Here is a 24,335-nt window from a genome sequence, read left to right as displayed (position 1 = left end):
CATTCTATGGTGGGTGGTTCAGAAGGTGACATGAGGACCTAACACACAGACAAGTCTACCCGAGAACAGGTCATCATGCCACGTTCTTTCTGGAGAGGAGCGCCTGCTACCTTTTTGACCTTTTTTGAAATATTTGCAAGGAACTTGGGGTTGGTCACCCTGAGTTACCTGGGGACAATCAGACGTGGGCTCCCTGCTCACTGTGCTCATAGAGGCACAGCTTCACCTCACTGATGAGGCCCAACAAGGCTGAAACACGTGTATGGGGTTGTTGTTGGTACTCTTGTTCAGAAACGACTTGCCGTAGCATTTTGGTGCTGGACTGCCCATGTGGGCGGGACAAAGACTGATATGCAAATGGATATTTCTCATCTGTGAAAGGTAGAGTGAGCAAAACGTGTGTGCTGCAAACTCTCATCTCAGAAAAGATTATCATGCCATGTTCTTTCTGGAGAGGAGCACCTGCTACCTTTTTTGAACTCCTCAAGAAGGAATTCCAGTGAATCCACCGACTGAATACATATAACCAGGGCCTGAATGAGACTTTCCAGCCCATCACACATTACAATGACACCTGAAGAGAAGACCTTTGCCCTTTAAGCAAACTTGCCACCACAGACGGGTACCATATGCATCCACATGGTACATAACTTACAACAGAACATAACTAGCCCCGAGATGTACATGTAATCTGTATCTTTGAGGAGATACAGAGAACACCACCACACCCGTACATGGTGGGAGTTGATCCAGAAGACCTAATCAAAACTAATCACATGGCAGGCACAATCTTTTGAGCACTACTTGATCTGGAATGTGAACTGCAGCACTTGTCAGTTCGGGACCCGATTGCTCGGGGCATTACCAGACCACAATGGCCACCTATAACTGAGCCGTAATAGTCTGCCCAGCCATCCATGCTCCCCTGTTCCCGAGCAGCACTTGGGAATGAGCCATGAAGTAATGAATGCCACCCCCATCCTAAGTGACACATCACTTTATTAGACCAGGAATATTATGTTGGGTTTAAGAGCACCCTCCTCTCTACCGTACACTGAATACATATCCAGACGTACCACATGAATGGGATCAACAAATAGTTTCATTGTTTCAGGTTGGCCGAAAAAAAGACCCTGACTATCCTTGCTTCAGGTCTGACATAGAAAAGGACCTTAGAAACTAGTGTTCTATTAATACAGACACTAATGAATGAGCCTGACAACCTTCCCAGCTATAACATAAGCAGAATGTAGGCTTTAATAATTTCTCTAACTAATCCGAGAGGTTTTCAGGACCACTAACCACAAAATAACAATGAAGTGAAACAGGTCTGTTAGAAAATCGGGTGAAACTAAACACCAGTCAGCAGAGGATAGGAAAAAAGCATACACTTCGAAAGTATGATCTTTTCATCAGTTAAAAGGGAATTGTTTGTAATGAGAATAGACCTTCCCTTTTACTTCTTCTTTTTCTCCTTTTTGTTTCGTTTTTCTTTCCCTATACTTAATTGTTTAGAAAACGTTATTTTACTAAACCTCTCTTGTATGTACAGTATGTATTGTCGTGTATGAATTTAAAGTTACTCTCTTGAGTTTAGGTATATATTTAAGAGTTTATTTCTTGACATCAATTTATGTTAAGCTATCATGTGTTACTTCAACATTTCTGTAAAATAGTATTAAAACTGCCACAAGACCTTTCTGATTTGAGTTGCTGGGCAAAACAATATATGTTACTTTATTGATCCTTACACTTCGGCAACATTCCTTTCACATGGTTGTGTAGTTTCATGTACTACTTTGCATTTTACCCCACTCAATATAGTCAGCACACCCAGGGTGTCATGAACCATAAAGAACACCCAATTACAATGAACCGTCCTCGATGACAGGGATGAGTGGCATCTAGACCCGGGATCTCAAATTGATATATCCCAGGGGAATGAATAGATAAGCCTAATTTAGCAAGGTTTACTTTGAAAAATACTTGTAGAAGAGTCTCCAGAGGTACACCTCTATGTTGATGTATACAGATTTGGTAAACCTGATCAGGCCACGGGGTCAAGGAAACACGATCAGCAGTCACTGAAGACGTTTTGGCAGCCACAAGGTCTTGCACCGGTAAAGGTCCCTGGCGCAACAATGTTTTTTTACAGGAGGGAGGAGGACCTGTCCTCGAGCCGAGGAAAGAGTGCAAGGTTGGGAACTGGAATCTCAAATGTTGGTGGGGTATCCCCCTCCAAGCTGGCTTTGTAAGTGACCAGTCAACTGATAGAATTGTGCCTCTTTGAGTGGGAGGGAGAAAGCAGCCTCTGTGGGGCAAGTGTGACCGGGGTTAACTTGTAGCTCCCCGTGGGAAAAAGATCAGTTGATGAATTTGAGGCCCTTGACCAGCCTCACACCAAAAGCAAACAACTTAAAATGTACATGGAAAGGGAACAACAATGCACTCCGGTACGCTCAAACTTGAGTCCACCCTTAATTCCAAAAGCTACAATAAGAGTTCAAAAGATGAAGTCAATGAAAGAACCAAATTTCCCTGAACAGCCCACTTTCAGATGAAGACTTTTGTTGGAACTGGCAGCGGCACAAGTTGAACAGCAGTCACAGGTGCCTCCCCGAATCGACACTGATCTCGTAGCGACCTTGTGGCTAACACTAGCCCCGTTTATGAAGCTTCACAAGTCACTCAGTGATCAAATACATGACCAGACCACAGTGGTAGTCATGCTAAACTCTAAATTGTTATTTCTGGCAGGTTTTGTCACTGGCAAACAGGGTAATTCGGGTAAAAACAAGGAAGACATTACGAAGATTTTACATAGCATTATTGAAACTTCAAACAGGGAAATAAGTAAGAGGCGCAGTGATGCTGACCAACTAAGTTTCTGGTCTAAAAACCCTGTGGCGAAAGAGTTGGCAGATGGAGCCCAGGGCAACATAAACCATTTGGGGGTGAAAGACTACAACCAGGATCTGGTGTCTGACCTTCAGTTAATCAAGGAGTCCCCCCTGGAAACAATGCAGTTTGTGGCCCTGAAGATGAGTTTTTTCAAAGGGAGCAGTTGAAGGAGCGGGTACGCGCCCCCCCATTTGGACTCAGGGGAGAAAGTCGAGCTCTGCAGGGATGGTCGGCGAACATTGGCCGGCGCCTCGTAATCAAAGCAGTATGAGATAGTTGCAAAATTGAATGAACTGGCAAAGGAGAAAGTCCTGTCGAATAAGTCACCACAATCTAAAAGAGTAGCCTTAAAAAAATATCTGGCGAAAGAAAAGAATGTTCAGAGTGAACCACAATTAGGTCAAAGTAACTGCAAGTCCAAGAAGTTAAATCCTGAAGAAAGGGAGTCCCGGGTCCTGAAAAATGTAGTGCCTCTTCATAGGGAGGAAGATACGAGCAATGGAAATAGTCTTTCCCTTGCATCTTAAAGCCCAGACTCTGTGGCGGATAGATGGCTTGTGCCGGGAGATAATACCAGGGGGCAATATGAAGCTGTCTCCCAAGAAGAAAGTCAGGTGGACCTCATGAATTTATCAAAGTATAGTGTTCAAGATGATGAAGATATGGTGAAGGACCTTGAGAGGTACAGCACTCTAGCAAAAGTTAAATCACCAACCACAGTTAGTTCGGGAGATGACTCGGGCCAAAGTGAAGAGGATGAGGAGGGTTCAATACATCTAGCTGAGAAGGCCGACAGAAGTCTGATTGCACGATCTAAGGGTGTTGGCATATCAGGCCATTATAATCGGGAGAGATGCGTTGAGCAAAGAGGTAGTGACACTCAGGTAATTGAGGATGAATCTTCGGCAGCTCTGACGAAGGTGCTCAAGACATTGCACGGCCCGAGAGATGTGTTTACTTCCAAACATTGGAGGAAAGAAGACAAGACAGTCAGACAAAATAGATGATAAACAGGCCCACTGGCCTCGAATTGCCAAGAAAAATATCCTTAAAATCAACGATAATAAGAAGTGCATGCCTCCAACAACGCCAAACAAAGCTGGCTGCAATCCAAAGGCTCATTTTAAGGTTCCTAAGGAGTCATTCAGACTCAACCTTGCAAGAGTATCAGTCATTAATGATAGCTTAACTCTGAATAGAGATAACATCTGGCGCCTCTACCATAGTATTCCGGAACTAAATCAAGTTAATTCCAATTACCTCCTATTGGTAGTATTTCCAGAGGAAGCCTGCTTAGACAAAGACATTATACGTTTATCATTAGCCAAGTTGAAGTCCAGCATCTTAAAAGAAAGGGATAAACTGCTATCAATGGGATTTAATCTCTTCGACTATGACACGAAGAACCAATTTAAATCCGGAGGAACTAAGAAGTCGAGCTGTAATGTTCAAATGAGATCAAGCAATAGAAATGTCGACCAGAGGGCCTCCATACATAATCAAGGGGAGTTATTGTCAGGAATTAACTTACAAAATATGGAACATCCATAAAGTGGCCGAGTCGCCCAGCAGTGGAAAATACTCACAACCTAAAAAATTGTGAGCTGGATCGGGCTGTGAGACATTACGACTTAGACCAGGATGACTGGAGTTGGCTGGCTGGCGGTCTAGCCAATGGCAGTACCGAGGCATAGCACCCTAGGCTTAAGAGCGGTCCTCTGACAGTGACATTAGAGCACCCCACCTGCCTCTGTTGCTGGAACACAAGAGGATTCATAAACCTCTTTAGAGAGGGCTCCCTACAATTTCAGGACTTTGACATCGTTTGTCTCCAAGAGACGTGGCTTTGCTCAGCGCCAATCCTGGACGGGTTTACGATATACTTCAATGCAGCAGAAAAGGGCACAAATGGATGCCTGTTTGGGGTCCTGTTGACAGCATTAAATAATAGTAGGGGATACAAAGTAATCAATGAGAGTCAACCGTCCCTCAGATTCAAGCACACCTACTAAGAACGCAGCCCAATCTAAAGAACCAGGCCAAGACCATCTTGCTAATAAGCCTGTATTGGAACCATCTATCCCCAAAGGCAAAGGGGTTTGTAAATTCAGTCCTGAACGTGATTAACAAGGCAAAAAGCATCTGGCCTCACCCAGAAATTTGCTTGTGTGGTGACCTCAATCTACATTGCTTTGACCAAAACTCTAAACTTATTGAAGATAGTATTCCCGCAGCTAGCCCCCAAATAACCAGAAGCCTCCTTTGGAAAAACAGACTGGCAATGAGAAATATCTACCTGGTAAATGGGCCCATTACCGGGGATCGCCTTCCAAACCAATATGGAAAGGAAGGAGTGAAAGAAAGGTTTTGGACTACATATTTGTGTCAGAAAACCTGTGCGAGCACCTGATTAGTTTAAAGGTCCAAGACACCGAACTCAGCAACCACAATAGAATTAAAATGGCTATTTCGAACTGGCATTCATGCCCACTTGTTAAGGACGCAAGCTCTCTAGAGGTGGCAGCTAGAAGAAAAAGGCTGAATATAAAATTGGTGGATATTTTGGACTCAAATGCAATGCAAAGGGCAACTGGTCCTGATGGGGCGTCCTCAAACCTTAAAATCTTTAATATAGTTGACGCATTGTTGTCCAGATCTGGAATTGTCGGCTGCCACACTTATGCCACACTTATGACGCCTTCGGTGGCAAACAGGTAAAAGACCTTAAGAAAAGAACTTAAAGGTTGCAGCCAACACACCACAGACAAACCAATCGAAATCACCAGATGTCTGAAACAAACATTCAAAAACAGGCTAAAAAATCATAAACAATGGATGCTCCAAACAGGATGCTGAAAAGATGCTGAGCCTTGTTGAATGCAGCTGAGATGTGGAGAACTATGAATGCTCTCCACGCCCCACAGGCCTCCATTATCCTAAATCTGATTGCATCAAAAGCCTGGAGCCATGGAGCCATACAGATCTGTATGCATTGCCATCCAATAGCAAGCAGGCTAATGACAAGTCACGGTCAGGGCCATGGACGATACAATCTGAGAGGAGTGCCTTTCTGGTGCTGATTAGGAAAGCCAGCAAATCGAGAGCAGTCGGTCCGGATGACATTACCAATCTCATGCTCAATATGTGTGTATATCTCTCTCTCCACAGATACAGAGCCGTATTGCATTGAAGTGGGTGATATTTTGATACACCTCCCGCCAACTTATAAAATCAGGTGGCAAACTACGAACAGGGAAACAAGTAGTAGCGTTAAGACACGTAAGTGACATTTTTTAAAAAAATTGATTTTGTTCATAACTTAAAATTGTTACAAAATAATGTAGGAAGTAGCACATAGGAGGGAAACATGACTCCTCCTTTTGTTCATTCTCAGGTTACAAAAGATACCTGAAGTGGAAAAAACATCACAAATCAGAAGGTGTTTCTCAGAAGTCCCATATTCTATTGTGTGGACAACAGGTTAGTGATCAGGCCGAGATGTTGGATAATAATTGAGACATCACCTTTTTCAAACATTGCCCTTTAGGGCGCTCTATGAATTTTAAAGTGTTATTTAATTTAGTTTTGTATGTATTATTTTTAGATCAGAAGATCTACCACCGGGGAATGGAATGTTTTCCCCTTTGCATTGCTTTATCCTGAAGACGGCCCAATACTCACATTGAGGGACAGCCCTTGAGAGGGAGCAGTACACGCAAGAAGGGCTGAAACATATGTTGACCTATTAGGGAATTGAAAATGTTATTTGACCTATTTCTCTGTTACATAACTAAATGATTGTTGTGGTATCAATGAAAAGTAAAACAAAGTTGCCTCATGAGAGAAGTGAAATTGTTGTATGAAAGTGGTACATGATGAAATGTTTTTTACATTGTTTTTAAAAAAAAAGGAAAATAAAGTGAATGGTTTGATACAAAAAATGTTCTCGTCTTTGAGAAATGTCAAAAGCAGCAAAGGGTGGCTAATCTGCAAATTAACTACGTAGATTCTGATTCTCTTCCCAGTTGTACCAAAAGGGGCCTCTTGAGTGGGGTAGTCAATCTGTCTTCATTGTTCTTTATCGTATGACTCACCCCACAGCACAAATTCGACCCCCGTGAACAAAAATATGGGAATACCAATAGTTTTTTTGCTGTCTATAGCTATGTACATCGATCACATGTTCTCTAGGCTGTACTGTGCATTTCCCAAATCAGCTAAATAGGGATCCTTCACCCTTCCTCACTCATCTATTGGTAGTGGTAGTCGAGCAGTCAGGCTTTCAGTAGTGGTTTGGGTGGATTAATATGCAAGATAACATGCTATCAGTAATAAAGGGGAATGGCCAAGGGGCAAGAGTAGGTTAAAACCACTTTATATAGGTGTGGTCCCAGGTCCTGATCTACCTGGCCTGGGAGACCCCTTCAACAGCCGCAGACCCTGCAGCCCATACTGAATGAGGAGCTTCAGTCCCATTCTAAGATGGCGGACAATACCACTGTTTCAACAATAGTGCCTGCCCGCAACCAGCTTCATTGGTTGGGAGTGCCAGCCACAACGCAACCTGATTGGCCTCTTCTATGACTTCCCACCTTACCTAAAAAAAGCTGGCAGGCAATGCTGGCGTGTGTCAAAGGCAGTTTTATCCTCCTGTCTAAAACTGTGGATGCTTTTAGATGAGCTCCCAGGCCTTGATACGTATGGCCTGGGAGACCCCCTCAACAGCTGGCAGACCCTGCATCCAATACCGAAGCAGGATCTTCAATTCAACTCTAAGATGATGGTTGCTGCCTGCTGGAAACCAGCTTCATTGGTTAGGTGTGCCGGCCACAATGCAACCTGACTGGCCGCTTCTATGACTTCCTGGCCTGCCTCCAACAACCATTGCCAGCCCGTGGAAAAAGCAGGGGTCAAAGGCACTTTTTAAAACTCTGGTATGTGACTGTGGGTGCTTGTTAGGTGAGGACCCAGGCCCTGATCCACCTTTTCTTCAAGGCCCTGGACATCCAGCTGTTAATTGTATATCAGGTCCATGTGAGAACACATGAGTGTCCCAAATGTTCATTAAAGGATTCTCAGTCTAACATTTGTGTTGGGCAAGCTAAGCTACGGAACCACCATGTTTTACTAAGCAATGATTTATGAGTCTAGGGGGAGACAGGTATGAAGTTGATAGGAATTATTATCAATTATGTGGGAGTTGTTTGTGGTTTCTGCCTATGTTGTTTATTTGCAATGCCTGTCTCTCACTGTCCTGTGAAAGCAAGTTGGCTTCTCGACAATGAAAAAATAGAGGTGGTAAGCGATTATAAATACTTAGGTCTGAAATTTTCCAATAAGTGAAGTTGGCAGAGCCACATAAACACGACAGCCAAGCAAGCTGCTGTTGGCTTTAGGGCGCTGCTCTGTTTTTATTATCAATATGGTGAGAAAAAGATCAACACATGCCTCCTAGTGATGGAGGCATGTGGTGCTGCGATCTGGGGTACTTCTGCATGTGGGCGCCTAAATGCATTGCAAAATTCCTTCATATGGAAGGTTTCAGAGTTTTCTCCGAGTTCCCTGAGGGACGTGCTGAGGTGCAAATTGATAATCCTTAACATTATCCATCAGGTCCAGAGGCGCTTTTTTGAGTTTTTGCTCCAGCTCACCCCTCAGTGAATTCCAATGTGGGCAATGAAATGGGGGAGCTAATTTGGTGTCCTATTAAGAATTCCTCAAGTTGGTTCACTAGTCGGATTGCTCTGATGAACATTTGGGGGTTGGGGGATGTAGCCACCCTAAATTCACTCTCAGATGCTCAGCCTAATACCCATCCTAAGGAAAGAACCATTGATGCAGAGTTCTGCTCATTTTAGGACAGAATTGGTGCAATGCCAACCCTACAATTCTTCTCCCCCCTCTTGTAAACAACCAAGGACCTCTACCTCCATAGACATACTTAAATCCCCTGAGAGCTGAAGCATTATGCTAATGGTTAGATAAAATGTCCTCCCATTGAGAGCAAGGATGTTCTGGTTAAGTTTAGGGAGGGTTTGTTCATGTGGTCTGGTCAGTGAAGAAGACCTAATGCATTTATTAATGACTTGTGGATGTTTACTGGTTTTAGAAAAAATGTCTCAGCAGTATATGATCGAAAACAATATTAGGATATGTACGGAGACCATGTGAATGTTTATGTCAAGCAATAAGGAAGACTTTTTATATGATATTTTAAATTAAGTAAGAGAGGCACTCAGAGGAAAACAATGATGATGACAGTGTAAATCCAACATAGATGTATACAATGTTGTAAACTCAGCAAAGATGGCTTTTACTAGATAATGTACAGCAGTTTGAATGTTAATGAGCAATTGTCACATTTTAATTGTGTTGTTTATATGTGTTCATAAAAATAGGAATGCACTTACTTTCCTTCCTTGCTTCCTTTCTCACTGTGTTTCTCACATTCACTATTAGTATCAGATACCCAGAGCAAAAAACAATCAGACACAGGAGCTTTCACAATGCCTCAGGGTCAAGACACGTCAATAACTCCTGACGGTTACAAGATCCTCTCCACGCCCAGATCCAACCGTGCCAGGAGGGGTGTATCCCTGATCTTCCCTGAGAGGACCCCTGCCTCTGTCATTCCTACACAGGCATACTCCTCTTTTGATTGCCTTGTCTATAGGCTCTCTCTCTCTCTTATGGCTATTCCCTTATTATGGCTACCATCGATCGGCCACCTGGTCAGATCTCCTCCTTCTTCGAGTGGGCGGACCTCTCCTCTTCCCTCCTGGTCTCGACCACTGAACTCCTCCTTCTTGGAGACTTTATCATCCACCTGAATGCTTCCTGTCCCTCCTCTGGACTCTTTTATGACCTTTGTGACTCTCTCTCACTCTTTGTTCTCCTCTCTGGCCCATCTCTGCAGAGCACACTCCGGATGTTCTGATCTCGTCAGACCTTTCCCTTTCTATCCCTCTCACCACTCCTCTCCCCTGGAGTGATCACTTTCTCCTTTCCTCCAAGCTCACCCTCTGTACCCCTCAGGCCAAGCCACCTCCAGAACTGCCATCTACCTTCTCGGTTATCCGACCCATGAAGCGTGTGTCAGTTGAGGCTTTCTCTGCCTCTTTCTCACCCCCCCAACCCTTTTGGCTGACTCACACCCTGACACAGCCCTTTCCATGCTCTACTCTGCTATATATGATACTGATATCTGATACTCTTGATGTTCTTGCCCCTGTCATGAGGATCTGCTTGAAGTCCAAAGCCAAGTGCAACGCCTGGTATGACTCAGACCAAGTGCAGTGTGGATGTGAGGAAATGGCGTGCATCCGGTACATACTCTGACAAACTGGCCTGCCACCTGCCCCAAAAGGAAAACCGGCTCTCTGTCTTCACCAAGAAGGGAGCTCACATGCAAGCCCATGTCTCTGTGGCATCTAACAACTCGGTGAACTCTTTAAAATCTGCAAGGAACTGGCCAATCCTGCTGCAGTCTCTACCTCTCCTGTCCCCTCCCGGCCCTCTGCACGACTCTGGCTTCTCATTTCATCTCTAAAACTCAGGATATCCTGTCATCTCTCTCTTCCATTCCCCCTCCTCTCTCTACTCCCTGCTCCTCGTCTGGCCCTTCTTCAGCCACCTCTCCTCCCTCCTTCTCTGCCGTTCCTCTGTTCTCCCCAGTCTGATCTATGATCTGATCTATGATCTTGTTTGTAGACGAGTCTGATCTATGAAAGTCTTGTAAAAACAGGTTCAGCCCTGTTCCTCCAAAACCACCAAGGACCACATTGACACCCTGGCTCCTGCTCTGGCTGACTTCTGCAACCACTCCTTTGCCACTGGTGTCTTCCTTTCCCCCTTGAAGCACTCCCTTGTGCACCTTCTTCTTAGGAAATCCTCTGCCGACCCATCCTGCCTGGCTAACTATCGCCCAATTTCCATCACTCCTTTCCTGGGCAAACTACTGGAAAAGCTGGTCATCTCCCAGCTTAATCTTCACACTGAATCTGTTGATTTTCTCCATGACCATCCATCAGTCTGGCTTCAGACTTGCCAGAAGCATAGAAAATGCTCTCCTGAACATCCGTGAAGACCTGCTCTCCAACCTTGATGCCAACACCACCTGGGTCCTCATCTTACTTGATGTCTCTTCTGCCTTGGACATGGTCAACCATGGTCAACCATGCCACCCTGCTCAACCATCCCTGTGATAACCTGGGTATCACGATCAGGCGCTGGCCGTGGCTGACTTCTCCTCATCGGCACACCCACTCGCTACTTTCCTGTCAATCTCTGGCAGGCCTCTCTTGGCCCTCTTCCTGCTCCCACCTTTGAGGCTAAAAACCTCGGGGTCATCACTCTCCTTCCCTCCTCACATCTCTGGCTTCTCTAAGAAGTCACACTACCAGCTGAACCTCCTCAGAGGTATTCTTCCTTTCCTCTCCTTCCCCCAGAATCTCACTGTTTCCAGAGCTCTGGTTCTCTCTAGGCTGGACTAATGAAACAGCCTCTTGCTAAATCTGCCTGCCTCTACTGTCCACCTCTGCAACTCATCCAAAACAGGACTGCAAGACTTGTCCTTGGCCTCAAGCCCAGGGATTGTATCTCTCCACGAATGAAATCTCTTCACTGGCTACCAGTGGCTGTAGCATTATGTACAGAACCCTCTGCATTGTCCATAACGCCTTATGTTATGGGGCCTGGGCCCTCGACACCTTCAAATCTCTCTTCCTAAATATCTTCCTTCTCAAGCTCTTCACTCGTCCACCTCCAACTCCCTCAGGATCAGTTGCTTCTCCAAGCAACGAGTTGATAGTAGATCTCATTCTTCAGCTGAGGCCACCCTCTTGAACAGCCTCCCTGCCTCTCAGAAAATTGGGGAGAACCATCTCTGGTTCCGGAAGCACTTCAAGACCTTCCTCTTTGCTTCTGCTTTCTCTCCTCCTCTCCCCTGCTGAACTCCTGGCTGAAACTCAAACTACACTGGTCACCTGGCTACCCTCCGTTCTCAGGCCCAGGACCCCCCACCAGTTGCACACCTGCACTTCCCCCCGGCAACTCATGCACTCTGGGGTTGTTTCTGTATCCCTACAGCCCCCTACCAGCACTTGACACCTGATCGCTGCACTTACCCTTGCACCTGCCACCAGCTGGCTGCACTTCTTATGTATTGTTCTTATTTATTGTTTTATATATTTACTGTTTATCCTATGTACTGCACTTCCCCTCCCGCTTTCCCCTCACACTTTTGTTACCTTCCCCTGCACTTGTGCGATCTCAATTTCACCTGGCCTGGTAAGATCATTGTCTCTGTCTTCCCTCTGTTCCCCTCCCGGGCCTCATCGCGCCTTGAAACATTTGTGTATAGGCGTGTTATAAATGCCATATCATATCATATCGTAAATATTGGGCTCAGCTGTCAGATCTTTGTGGGTGGTCCTCATTGTTAAATGTTCCTGTCAGTTTGTCAGTTCTCATCCCTGAAATGTTAAATGCTCGACTTTTCTGGTCATGAATCAATATACCTATGAATGCTGGACCATGGGGATCCAAACACATCAGACTTCAGTGTTTGTAGGGTCCTCTGGGGTATAAATGGCCATGGGAAATATTACGTGACGATAGCAGTGGTCATGCCTGCTAGGAGACTCAAGAGTGATATCAATGTTGATGAGGTAAGGTGTCAATCCACTGGTCCGGTGGAGATATGGTCCCCATATTGGTGCAAGGGTATATAGAAATTAAGACAAGGTAGGACAATTATTTGCAGTTTAGGGGGGGGGTCAGTGTGCTGCATACCATTGTCCTGGCAGGCTCAGCACTGAGAAGGATTCACAGCTGCCGGCCTATGGCTCTGTGTGCTACCAACCATTTCACTTACCACATGTCAGTTATTTCAACGTAGAAAGCCCAGTACTACAAATGACTTTGCCATCAGAAGGTTTCAGCAAGTCTTATCAGAGCTTCATCACTCTGTCTACAAATATGCATATTTGTCCACACATAACCAATGCAGTGGATACAACCATCCAGTTGTACAGGTGAAGACTCGGTTACTGAGCCCCTATTACTAATCATTATGATTCACACTTTTTGGCAGCCTCCCAATCTATGGTGGTCACCACATACAAGTTCTGATGGATTGATGCTGGGGACAATCTAATGATGTAGATTTACCCCTGACAATCCATTCTCAATGTACTAATGTTACCTTTGCTCACTGTCGCCTTTTGGAAATAATAGGAATATTATCTGTTGCCTTATGACGCCTCCTGCAGATCATGTAAGACTAGTGGGCCTTACCATACCGTTTAGAAATTCATGATGCTTGTAGGCACTCCCAGGCAGTACAGTCAGGCAGTGCTCCCTGAAACTGATAAAAAGCCTGTCACGAACCACGGATTCTTCTATCAGATGAAGGCACCCCCCTGGATAAATTAGGGGTGCATATTGTTTGATGGGACATATCAGAATGGGAATTCCTGCAAGATCTGCTGTAATGACTGTGGTTAGGACATTTCTGAATCAATCAAGTAAAGCAACAAACGTTAACATGACAGTAGTATGCAACTTTTTAACTTACCAGGAGTGGTGTGTGAACTAATGCATTTGTGTGTCCCTGTTGATAACATCACCATGCAGGGCTACACAATGATGAATCACCTTTCCTATTTTAAGTGCCACGGCATCTTTAGGGTAAGCAAACATGAGAGTCACTAAATTGCAGATCTCCCTATACCTCAGCTATCGGTACTACATGTCTCTCAAGTGTGCAGTACTCTCAAAGAGCCACTGTTTCAGAATCAAATACGTTCTTGCACATATTGAGCCTCATTCCGAGTGCGGTGGTAAGGGGTTAATGGCACCGGTAAGGTTGCCGGTGCCGTTAACCCCCTGCCGCCGCATTCCGAGGTCCCTTAGCGGGTCCCACTAGGGCCGGCTGGTTGTACCAGCCGCCCTTAGCGGGAGCCACTAAGGGCCCAAGGAGCTAATAACGCGCCCGCTATTTGCGGGTCTGTTATTAGCTCCTTCCCCATTCCCATTGAGCCCTATGGGGGCTCAATGGGAATGGGGAATGTTTTTCGGAATGGGGACTTACCGGGTCCGCAAAGGTCGGAATGTCCCGGTAAGTCTCCATTCTGACACCACGGACCCGGACACGGGTTTGGAGGCAGCCATGGTGCTTTTAGCACCATGGCTACCTCCAAACTCGTAATGACCCCCATCATTGCCTTTTATTACTTGGTTGTATACAGAGCGTCGGAGCTAAGTATAGTTCATGTTCTCTTCTACAGTGCCCATGGTAAAGGTTGGCAATGTAGAAAGTCCATATGATGAAGCAAATACACATATTACAGGGCCTGCGTTAGCTGCCCTAGAGTTATGGTTAAGTTGCTCAACTCATAGAAAGAGCAATTTTTGGCCTGCTTATAACATTGGTGCCGTTTGCCGAATCCTCACCAAACTTTGCAAAAGAAGTATATGGCCATAATTTTGCAAAGTTTTGTGCAGTTTCGTCTGGGGGAGACAATTATAGGGGGATACCAAAATGTTTTAAATCCTCATAGAAACAATAGACATTTTGTTTTGCTTGCGGCTACCTCCGAAACAGCTTGATGGATTTGCACCTCACTTGCGTGAGGAGCTGTGGCTTTGTCCCGAAAGTGTGCTTTTGCAAATTTGGTGTAAATCTAAGCAGTATTTTTTTTTTAAATAGCCAAAAAGTAATTTTGTGATATCTGGGTCCGGTCCTCTAATTAATTTCCTGATTCGGAGTCCGCGGACCCCTCTGTACCAATCAAAGAGCAATGTGACGTTTGCACACATCATACACACCCGCTGATTGGTCAATAAAAAATGTGAGGTTCGTCAAAACCTTTAAAACTGTTGCCATGGATTCGCGAACTACGCCCTTAGTCTGCAGACATTGTGGTAAAAACATTAAAAAACACAACATTGCACTTGTCAAGCTAATGACACAATCTCTTGGGAGGTGAGGGGTGATGAGGATGGGATGGGATATTGCCATAAAAAGCTCAGATGTTCGGGAGCATTCCTGTGATGTTCGCAAACATCTGAGATGTATGCGGACATCCATACATATTTCTGCATTACAGGGTTGGTAAAAAAAAAGTTTTTGGATGGCATATAGCTTTGGCGCCACTTAATTAAACTGCACGGAATTTGGCAATATAATTTCAGACCTGGCACTGAATGGTTTGGTGGTGTTTTCGCCAAGAGAGGGCAAAATTAGATGGGTGGCCCAAAATATTTGTAAGGCTTTAAATATGGTGCCGTTTGACAAATCTGCACAACGGTTTTCAAAAGATTTTAGACCCAACCTTGAATGTTTGTGCAAAGTCTGAATGGAATTTGTCAAGTGGGGCTAAGTTATATCACTATTTATTGTATGTACATTTTGACAATTTTCAAAAAATAAAATATGCCCAGATTTGCAGCAAACTTGTGCATGTGTCATTGTTTTATTTTTTGAAAAGTGTCATGATGTAGGTACACAAAATAGTGATATACCTTTGGTGACTGATATACTGTGTTCATGGGCAGTGGCCAGATGATCTGGGTAATGGCCCAAGGCCTTGACCCAGACAATCTGGCTACTGCTCATGGGCACGATAGACCGGCAAGGGAGTTTAACAAGGTTTCCTCACTGAATCTATTTATTTTATTTGATTTTGGAAATAAAGCATCATCCTAGCACCAAGAGCAGTGAAGCCCTGTACACCAGAAAATGTTGCCTATATGTCAGAAAAGAAACATTGTCAGTTCAGTACACAATATGAAAAAGCAGTTTCATAAACTAGATCCCAAACCTAAATCTTTGACTTTAAAATACGTCTCCCCCTATTCAGTATACACAGTTGGACAGCATGTTCTTTTGCATCTTAAAACGAGAAAACAAATTCAGGAGATAAGAGGGTTTTTTCATTTTTTTGTGAAACACGATGAAGGTTGGTGGCCGCTATTCTGAACATGATAAGGCTTCCTGAAACATTGGTCACGCCTGTAAAACGCATTACTAGTCGTGCATTCCTTGCAGTGTGGATTCTGAGCCTCCTGATGGCTAGATGTTATGACAGATTTCACCTATCCTATGAGGTTAATATCCTTATGTGTACATACTTTGGTGATAGTACACACGACTATGTTGCAAAACAACATATTTGTTCCAGAAAGCACTGGTTTAAAAGAAATAATTTAGCATCAGTATGGTGCAGGTTTAGCCCTCCAAAAAAGTATTGCAAAAATTGAGCAGCTACCCACAATAAAGAACATAAGGGGGGTCATTACGACCTGGGCGCAAAGGGAGACTTGGCACCGGTAATGACACTGGTGCCAGTAATCCCTTTGTGCCCTATTCCGAGGTCCCTTTGCGGGTCCTCCCTTAACGCCTGGTTTTACCAGTCATTATGGACGGGACCCGCAAAGGGATAACGGGGTCAATAACGGTGGCGCAATTTGCGGTACCGTTATTGCCACCGTCCCCCTTCACATTGAGCCCTATGGGGGCTCAAATGGGAATGGGGAATGGTTCTGGTGAATGGGGAATTACCGGTCCCGCCGACCTTGGACTGGACCGGTAATTACTCCCTTCACCAGACCGGAGTCGGACCGATTTTGGAGTCAGCCATGGCGCTAATAGAGCCATGGCTACCTCCAAACTCGGAATGAGGGCCAAGGTCTCTATGAGTTTGGCTGCAATTGTATTAGAATTACCACCAAACTTGATTACCATTACTACCACTCAGCACTGTAGAATTGCCATGGGATTATGCATGGGGTAATGGCAGAGTAATTCCCCATTGTTGCAGTCCTTAAGGTGTAAGAGGATTCAATTCAACACTACAGCTAAGTCAATGCCTAGTCTGGGATACTGAATGGAAACCCTTATTGATATATCTTTATGTCCAGTTCATGCGTTCTGGATGACTACCCCTATATAACACCCCTCTGTTGGAATCCTCCTGACCCCACTGAGCCAAGAAGTAGTTCTGTTTTGCAAGTTAAAAGGTTTATTTGATAATTTAAACAATATATATATATATCACACTTTATAATAAATTAATAATTGAATATCACACTTAATCTGATATGATAAAGATTAACAACGGAGAATCTGGCACTAGCACACTTCTTTATAATCACTAAGGAGTTGACATGAAATGGATAAGGTAGCACACTGGTAAATAGGTACAGAAGTATAATGTGGTAGAGAATGCTTTATAGGGTTCAAATGGATGCAATGTTGAATGAAATGCAGTACAAAAAATCACTTGATAGGATTTCAGCAAAAGACAATGTAATCACTTTCTTGGACAATTTACCCCCCCCTTGTATGCAATGCAAGGAAATGGAAGGAAGGCACACAGTTCTCAGAAATGCAATCAAATGTGATTCAGTTCAATCCCCCCCAAGCACGCTTAAAGAAAACAGATAGGAGTTTTGAAAACACAGGCCCAAATGCTTTTATATGTGCTAGAAATGGATGAGAAATATGCTGGAAATGCTTTTAATTCCCTTTCAGAGGTTCAGGGTGAGTGGTATCTAGTTAATATTAGCTCAGGCTCACTCTTGCAATGATTCAGGGATAGTTTTTATGAGGCAAACGATTTTCTGGCAAATGGAAGGCAAGCAGCTATCTTTTTGCAAGTGGAGAAATTTGCAAATCGCGGTAAAATTCGCGAATGCGTCTGGTGCGATTACAGAGGAACTACAAGGGCTAGCAATATCGTTTTGGGGTCCTAGGAAAGCTTAGGATCTCAGCTTCCAGATGAAAGTCTCTAGCACAAACGGTCACGGAGATATGAGCGATTAAATAAAGGTCGTTTTTCAGATTTGAAATTTTAAAGTTCAAAAAGACAAGTGCAGCTTGCAACTAGAAAATGACAGGTGACAGCTTTGCAAATGACAGGTGACAGTTAGGAGACAGTTCTACTTAGATTAAATTAGATTGAATTATATTATTTTAACTAGGAGATTGGTTCTGCACAGTTTTCTAGGTACTCACACTATATTCTTGAGTGAAATGGACCTCGCCACGGATCTGGTCAGGTTTTAGACGGGACTCTGGTCTCTGCACTTCACAGTGATCTGGGTCTCTCTGCTCTCTCTCTCTGGGTACAGCACTGCTTCTGGATTCTGGAGATTGAGGGATTTGAAGTCTCTGTTTATCTTGGAGTCTAAGTATTGGCTCTTTGAAGGTTGATGGAGGTAAGTATGGATTTTTCCGGCAGAGCTTCCAGCTGCAGATGGAAATGAAGGGTCTCTACCTAAGTTTCAATAGTCTGCAAGTGGGTGTGTGTGTTGGTCATAACTAAACCTGCCCCTCTCACTTGTCATTGGTCCAGCTTTCATTTCTCCCCTGATTGGGGGAGCTAAGTTGTGTCAGAGTGAGGTCAGCCATTTATGATCTCTTGAAAAAACTCCCCTGTCATCTGTGCACCCAAATCTATATATGATCAAAACACATATTTCACAGTTACACAGTTGTTTGAAATTACATACCCATGTCACATATCACATGAGGTATACTCTGTCCCAAATCTGCTGTTTCTAGGAGCTTGCATTCAGAAATGGCACATATTTCACTTTTTAACTGATTTTGCCATTTCTGACATTGACCCCACTTTACATACATGTGCGCAGGGAGTAGGGACATTAATTGATGAGGTTTCAGATTTTTAACATGCATACATTTAGAGTAATATCCACTTTTCCGCTAAAACCCCCCTGAACATACCACCGGTTCTAAAAACCTCTTAAACTGTGGGCAGAAAAATCACAAGAATTATGGTATCATTTATAAAATTTTCACATGTCCGCTCTATGAATGATCCATCTTTTTAAAGTTATGTTCTGGCTCCAAAGGGGTGTTGTTTACCCTCAGCACAAGGTTGAATTTCTGGTTTTTCCAGTTCTGCCAAGCCAGCTTGCTCTCACAGGCAGTGCTCCTCCCCTTTCCTTCAGGAGGAAGCCACTTTTTACGACCATTTACGACTCCTGCCATAAACCATCTGCCTGGGTGAAGGGGGTTACATTGTTCAGAGCTCCTGTATTCTGTAGGGGGCTCCCCTTAATTCAATTATCAGAGAGATGGTATATCCTTAGTGTGGCCAGCAAAAGGCAGATAGGCCTGGGAACACAGTTGTGACTCAAGTTTCACTCCTGATGGGGGTAGCTGTCAAGCAAAATCAAGTTCCTTAAGCCAGACTTTCAGCTAACTTACATGTTTTTTTTGTTGCTTTTTAAATTAACTTACAATTTTACACATGCAGCTAGAATGCTGATTCTAAGTGCAAAACTATGACATTTCAACAGTTACAAAGGCATGTGACACCAAACATAGGTCACTCATTTAATCTAAACATTTTCGATTTTAGTGTCTTTAAATCCAGTGCAACTTAAACTGCTGACTCCATAGCAGTTTTATTATAAGCATTGTTTTGGGCTCTTCATTTCCCAGATTTTGTAGGCACACAACACTCCATTCTACCAAATGTCTGCTGGTGTCCAGTGAGTTTTTAGATGTGTTGCAATGTTTAAAATAGACATTTTGAGCCTGCCTTCAGAGAAACACAGGGTGGTTTTAAAGCGCTTTGAAGCTAACCGGCGCTACTGTTTTTCCTTTGGCAACCCATTTCCCTCATGGCAACCCGGCCTATCATTCTCGCACTGGTGGGTGGCAAGTGAGGCAACCATTTTGGTGTGCGCACAAACTGCGCAGCTTTCCTGGATTTCGGCGCACATGTGGGTTTTCCGCCATCTTGAATTTTCTAAGCCCACAGCACCAAATGTTGTAGCATGATAGCTTAAACGTGGGTCAGGACACCCAACAAGCCCCCCCACGCGACTGCACCTTGAATTTGAGTCGATGGGGAGTCGGGTGCACAAGGGTTTTGACCCACGCACCGGTCTGTCCGCATAATCTTCTTCCAATTCTGCAAATGGCACAGCTCAGCATCTTCTTCTCCATCCGGTACTGATCGATCGGTTCTCCTCGCCGGTCCTGATGGGAGTATTAGGCGGTACACAGGGCCCATCGCGTCTCTGCTCCCGGTCTCCGGATCGTCCTCCTTGGCCCGTCTCCAGGTTTTCTTTCTCCTAGGACGACAAAGGAAGAGCGAGAATACCTACTCATAGACGTTTTTCCACCACTGTTGAGATAGTGGGGCAGCATATGCATTTCATCATCACGAAACATTACATTCTTATTTTGAAAAAAAAAACAGTATAACTAAGAGACAGTTTCATGCAAATCACAATATTTTAGAGACTAGATGTGGTATGTTTTATGGTTGGAACTGAATTAGTCTGAGACAGTACCCGCTAGGATTCCAGAGGATTCCTCCAGTTGTTGCAGAGTGTGCCTGGGATGACAACATTTCAACTGGTTTATGTGGACCCACTTGTCTTCCCCCGCTGCCAAAGGACCTTTGGGGATGTGGATTTTGTAGGCCACAGGGGAGATTTTGTCGATGATCTCAAAGGGTCCCTTCCATGTAGGCAAAAATTTGCGCTGCTTGGCCTGGTTCCTTTGGAAGTTGTATAGATAGACCCGGTCTCCCACCTGATATTCCTTCCTGGAAGTTTTCAGGTCATAATGGGTCTTCATGCTATCAGCCGATCTTTCTAGATTCCGCTGAGCGTAAGCAAAAGCATGTTGGAGGTGTTTCCTTAAATTCTCCACATACTCATGAGTAGTGGAGGCATTTATCAGTGTCTGCTCTTGGGTCCTATAGAGCAAATGCTGAGGAAGCACCATCTTGCGTCCAGTCATCAACTCAAATGGTGACATTTTGGTTGCAGATAAAGGGGTAGCTCTGATGGCCATTAGGACCAGAGGTAATCGGATATCCCAACTTGGCCCAGAATCTGCCACAAACTTCTTTAATATGCTCACAATTGTCCGGTTATATCTCTCTACGGCCCCAGAAGAAGCTGGCCGATAAGCAATATGCAACTTCCTTTTGACCCCCAGTATCTCCCACATCTTTGTCATTACTTCACTGGTGAAGTGGCTACCTCTGTCTGACTCAATCCTTTGAGGTAGACCAAAACGGGAAAAGATGTGGTTAATCATCAAGGCAGCTGCAGTTTCTGCCTTGCAATTTGGGGCTGGGAGACATTCCACCCACTTGGTAAACAAGCATGTCACAGTCAACATGTACTTATTCCCCCTAGCAGAGCGAATCACGGGGCCTACAAAGTCGATTTGTAAATCTGACCATGGCAGTGTCATTCCCCTCTTTTGTAAAGGCGCCAGTTGTGTGAGGGATGTCGGCTGAAATTGTGCACACACAAGACAACCCTTCAAATATTGGTTGAGGTCCTGGCCCATGTGTGGCCAGTATGCAACCTCTCTTAAGATTTCCAGTGTTGTGTGAAACCCCCTATGACCGGCGGTGGCCGCATCATGGGCGTGACTTAACATCAGGCTTCGGAATGAGGTAGGAACCACCCACTGATCGTGGCCAGCTTTGGATTTCCTTACCAGCAAACCGTCTTGGATCCGAAACATTTTTGGACATTTCATCAACACTCTTAGGTCCTCTTTCCCAATGTAATCGGTATCCGTCAGGGGAAAGTTCTCAGGGTCCTCAAGGTGCTGGTAAAATTTACCAATTATTGGATCCCCCTTCTGAGCGGTAATCAAATCAGCATCAGGGTCTCCTTACTCCATTGTGCAATTGAAAGGTCGTTGTGAGCATTTGTCTGGGACCTAGTGATAGCAGTGACCTGGATTTCCCCCAACAGGGACTCAATCTCAATCAGATCCCCTTGGATGGCCCCAGTTTTGGCCAGCTGATCAGCTAAGTCATTTCCAGTTTTGTCTGGTCCCTCTACTTTGGAATGACCCTTGATCTTTTTCCAATAGATGGTCATCTCATTCGAGGTGACCAGATCATCAATGTTTTGGATCAACTTCCCATGTTTCAAGGGTTTGTTGTTAGCACATAACATGCCTCTGGTTTTCCAATTAACCAGGTGCTCCACGAACCCGTTCCGTACATAATCCGAATCTGTGATTATGACCAGTTCGTGGAGTTGATGCTGGACAGCAGTGAGGATGGCCTGATGCACAGCCATCAATTCTGCCACCTGACTACTTCGGGGACCAATTTTGTATCCAGCGGAGGGTTCTGGGGACTCATTCACCCATGCATTCCCTACGCCGGCCACCAGTTCTTTCTCCCCGTCGTTGTCAACATGGTAAGAGCATCCATCCACATACACAGTGGGCATTCCCTCACACTTGTCTTCTTCAAAGACTTTGTGGGGGGAATTAAGGTATGCCTCCATGTTGTCCTTTATTTTTAGACCTTCGTCCTCGAGACAGTTTTCTCTGGCACAATCATGCAAGTCAGCCAGACCTTGCGCGAGGGGACTCTTCTTGTTTTGGCCATATCGGACCTCCACAGGAAAGCCTTGCATTGACAGAATCCAGGAAGTAATTCGGGAATTACTCACATTTCCGGCCCGGATTCTGTCACTTTGGAGATATTGCAGAGGCTGGTGTGGAGTCTCCACTATGATGTGTTCCCCCTGGATAAACGGGCGGTAATTCTTCAATGCCCACACCGTCGCCAGGAGTGCCTTCTCACAATCGTTGAATTTTTCCTCCACAGAGGATAAAGTTTTGCTCGCATAGGAGATTACTTTATTGACCTTGTCATGCTTTTGGTATAATACGGCCGTCAAGCACGTATCAGAGAACCCCGTCTCCAGGAAGAACTCCTTGTTTCTGACAGGGTAAGCTAGGCAAGGCGCTTGTGAGAGGCTTCTTTTGAGTTGTTTTACCGCCTCGGCTTGTTCTGGACCCCATTCCCACTTGACCCCCCCCTTCAGGAGATGAATCAGGGGTCTGGTGATCTCTGCGTAGCCCTCAATGAACTTTCTGCTGTAATTAGTCAGTCCAAGGAGGCTCCTTAGTTCCCGCAGAGTTGTGGGGTCCTTCAGTTTCTGAAGTGCTTCCACTTTCTTTTCCTGGGGACAGAGACCCTGAGGAGTAATCTCATGCCCCAAGAAATTAACACGGGTTCTACACCACTGTGCTTTCTGAAAGGGAAGTTTTGCTCCGGCGGCCCTCAACTGGGTCAGAACATAACGGATCTCCGCTATGTGTTCCTCCACAGATGAACTTTTGATGAGGACATCATCTACATAAGCCAGGTTACCCCTCGCACCCAGGTCGGGCATGGCCTTATGTAGGAAAATGTTGAATTCATTGCCGGAGTTGAGGTATCCGAAGGGAGTCCGGGTCCACGTGTGCTGCTGGCCCCCAAAGGTAAAAGCCAGTTTGTATTGGTCCTCCCTGCTGACAGGCACGGTCCAGTATCCATTGGTCAGGTCCATTGCGGTGAATACCTGTGACCCCTGGATCTGGGCCAGCCCTTGGTCAATGTAGGGAAGAGGCCATCGGGAAGTGTGGACCCGTTTGTTGAGCTCCCTGAGGTCGGCGCAGAGTCTCCACTGGCCGTTTGGCTTCAATATTCCCAGCACCGGATTATTGAAGGTGCTGTGGACTGGACGGATTATTCCCCGGGACTCAAGGTTCTTAATTATTTCCGTAAGGGACTCCATTGATGCGAGAGGCAAGCGATATTGCTTCACGAACACAGGAGTCATGCCAGGGTCCGTGGGGATTGTGGTTGTGTGGATGTCAGTGCGACCACAGTCATATGAGTCTACCGCAAAGAGATCTTGGAAATCCAAGAAAACTTGTTTCAACTTTTGCTTTTGTTCCAGTCACACAGGCATCAGCTAGGTTGACTCTCTCTTCCACCAGTTTGCCTGAAGCCTGGAAAGACTTCTGGTCTGGCTATCTCCGCGGCCTCCTCCAGCTGGGTGGAGAAGTCCCTGGTCAGGGTGCTGATTTGGACCGGAGGCTTCAGGTGGGAAAGGCAGCCCTCATGGACCTGGAAAATCACCTCATCCCTCCTGAAGTCACAAGTCACATCTTCCTTACCATAGGGGCAAGAAGTGTACACCAGGAAGTTCCCCCCATGCCGGGTAAAAATCCTGTCTGGTGTTGTATGGTCCTCACTGTCACTGTCAAAACAGTCCTTGGGGATTGGTCCTAACAGTTCATTTCCTAAATCTATGGAAAAATGTCGGTCATCAACCGCCATTCCAATAATGGTGCCTGCGGCTAGAGTAATACTCTTTAAGTCGCTGTTATCCACCTCTATTGGAATGGTGTCATGTTCTATGTTGACTAATGGAGTTGGGTTTACCCCCAACCCTTGCTGTTGGAGAGAAGCGTTTAGATGTATGTAAGCGTCAGGGTTTTTCAACTCTTGTCCCCTTTTAACTTTCACTTCCAGGGAGAATTGTCGGGTCCTTTCTGGGATGGTGACTTCCTCTTTGATCTGAATCTCAACTGCATAAGGTAGCAATTGAGCTGACCTAAATGCTTTTTCTGG

Source organism: Ambystoma mexicanum, chromosome 3q (genome assembly GCF_040938575.1).
Source record: "Ambystoma mexicanum isolate Mex_15411 chromosome 3q, UKY_AmexF1_1, whole genome shotgun sequence".
Taxonomy (NCBI): Eukaryota; Metazoa; Chordata; class Amphibia; order Caudata; family Ambystomatidae; genus Ambystoma; species Ambystoma mexicanum.
This window is presented reverse-complemented; position numbering follows the sequence as displayed.